This window comes from Lingula anatina, chromosome 6 (genome assembly GCF_051362555.1).
Source record: "Lingula anatina isolate TDL-2025a chromosome 6, LinAna3.0, whole genome shotgun sequence".
In the NCBI taxonomy this organism is placed as follows: domain Eukaryota; kingdom Metazoa; phylum Brachiopoda; class Lingulata; order Lingulida; family Lingulidae; genus Lingula; species Lingula anatina.
The window spans coordinates 9,047,116-9,049,862 of record NC_141772.1 but is presented as its reverse complement, the minus strand read 5'-3'; the positions used below and the strand labels follow the sequence as shown (position 1 = coordinate 9,049,862).

The 2,747-nt window shown below is 36.4% G+C and overlaps 1 long non-coding RNA gene across 1 annotated transcript; it reads right to left on the bottom strand.

Annotated features, from left to right (window-relative positions):
- Positions 1 to 561: 561 nt before the first annotated feature.
- On the bottom strand, positions 562 to 2,318 carry LOC106150369 (uncharacterized). Its single transcript, XR_001237124.2, has 3 exons — positions 2,181 to 2,318; positions 1,826 to 1,881; positions 562 to 1,529 (listed from the first exon to the last, which is right to left on the bottom strand). It is a non-coding gene; the product is annotated as an uncharacterized LOC106150369 (long non-coding RNA).
- Between the last annotated feature and the right edge of the window lie 429 nt (positions 2,319 to 2,747).

Here is a 2,747-nt window from a genome sequence, read left to right as displayed (position 1 = left end):
CACACCTTGTGTCCTATTATATTCATTTAAACCCCCTTTACACTGGACGGCGACCTTTTTGCGTCCTTTCTGCGACCATGAAATTTGGCATCGCTGTGGTCTTAACAAGGAGGCACAAGCATTGATTTTGTATCAGAATGAATGCTCAATGATCGGCCAGTTGTCGGCACGTAAAGTATTATAATTTTTTAACTCTCAAATGGGGCCGTACTGCTGGACGCAGAAAGGACGCCGTCCAGTGTAAAGGGGCCCTTACCAAGCGTTACTTTGTGACCTGAAATTGTCACTATAATATAAAGGTCTACAATTTTACTTTACTTTGTATTGTCACAGACTACATCTCAAAATTCTGTTGCAATGCGATACAATAAACTCTCGTTTATTTTCAAATGAATTATTGCACTGGAACGCGTACAATTCCAATTGGTTAGCTGTGGCATTTTATCAATATGACTAAACGTGGTATAAATGGGGGCAAATGTCTTATGTCTCCTCCTCCTTCCTAGTGCACCACAAACTTTTAAGTTCCATTCACAACAAGAAAGAAGGGAACAAAGAATATTGGTTGTTCGATATTTGGCCAAACGAGGCCGCATTTATTATATAACCCCACTATACTAACAATGTAACAAATTGTTGAATGTTATAAATGTTATGGCCTAAGGGATAAAAGTTATATATCAAATATTCCATACGACTCATCATCCTAAAAATTATGATGCAATGAGTCAGCAAAAGTTTTTATTTACAAACAATATTGCACAAATTTCGTTTGTGGGGTTTTCGGTATATTCTAATAGTCTTGGGTGTCTCTGATCTTTCTAATTCACAGTGCATTTTTGTAACCAACAATCGCGAGTCGGGATACAGCAATACAGTGGGCTTAAAACATAGATAGATTCACAAGCAGATCATCTGGTTATCATCCTACTTAAAGCAGAATGTACTATATCTTTGATAGTATAATACCAATTGTCTCCCCATATTTGCCTTACGCGTATGTCCGGACAAAACTGCAACAGTCGGCGTATACACTGCAGATCTACATGGATTGAGTGCTAGTCGCTTCCACTATATAATATTTAAAATCAAAGCAATCCTTAATCTAACTGTACCCTTTACTGATTAATAATGGTGGCAGATAAACAATAAGTACTTAATAACTATCACTACCATTACATTTTTGGGCGGTGTCGACTAACTTTTAGGATTATTGGTCTGTTTGGCGTTTCCATGGCTTAAGTACATATATTTCCAGTATATCACTGTAGGCAAGAGCAAAGTTTCCAGATGCACTAAAGTTCACTGTTAGATTTCGTGCATTGCTGCCTAACTGGCATAAATCGTCGTTCATTCTATTTCTGTTATAAATTACTTGATAGATCAGCGAAGTTGAAGTTGCCTTCGTTTCAAGCGGTATGTGGCATGTTTCTTTGCTTCACTCGGCGTCGCTACCTTTTTTGGTCGTCTTGTTCATCGAGTTTCGTGACATCTCTCTTCATATTTCTCCCCAAATCTTCATAACCAAACTATACAAAAAAGATTTAAACGCTCTTATACACATTATAGAGTGCATGATTTTCAATATCTAAGAAGCGATCATGCCGTATTTATTTCACGACACAGAATACAGTGACTTCAGTGTTCCACATATTTCTAATAAGCAGTACATTACACAATCTGATTGAGAACAATTAAGCAGATACCAGTGTTTAATCTAAGTGTTATTAAATCGTTTCAATTTTGATTATTAGCTTTAATAAAGATTAGGACAGCATAAATCTGCTCATAAATGCAATAATTGCTCAACTTAATGCATACGCACCGAGTCATGTTCATTTGGAAGAATATTTACGAATTGTGTCCTCCTTCTTCCTTTACCTATGGATTTCAAAAGAAACGCAAAACATCATATCAAAATAATATCTGTTTTCTTGTTTGTCATTTGGTCTATCTGTCCGTGTGCTTGTTACATTACGTAGTGGTACATGTATGTGCTTCGCTGTCTGTATTTATATTAAAATTATGTTATCGGACTACATGACATGACAATGCATGACCTTCTAAAAACTCTCAAACAAATATTTATTGTAAGATACGTACACTGTATATCAAAACCGCATTACATGTATTTTTCTTTCACTCTCGTTTAGATGACATAGTGTTTTTTTACAACTTACCGGCTTCCGAGTCTGTGGACAAACATACCACCAGTAGTACCACTAAGAGGATTGCAACCAACTTTGTGTTGTTCATCTTGAGGAGCTCGGTATGTTCGTATAACGCTGTTTTAAATGTGAAGTGCGTCACAATCCCATTTCCCGTCTTTTATTATGCTCTGGGTGCAACATGCCGTAAAGGCGAAAAATAATGAACTCAACGTACCGTACAAGAAAATTCAGTACGAACTTTGCCTGTGCGTTTTTAGAATACATACTCTGTGCTATAAACACGTTGTGCAAATATCCTGTGACATTTATGTATGTGAGAAAAAAGGTAAAGGACTATATTGTATTTTTTTCCAAAAAGCTTCTGATCACTACTGTAAAATCTTGTCACCTCATTCACCCCTGAGAAAATTAGACACCCATCCCTTGCACTGGGTTATAATATCACCTGTCCTTTTTTAACTGTAATTTTCTCAATAGTGTCGCCTTTCATGTAAACTGACCTTGGCAATATTCCCATTACCTGTCTTTCATATTTTGTTGGACTCAACACACCGTAAAAGAAAATTCGATTTATTT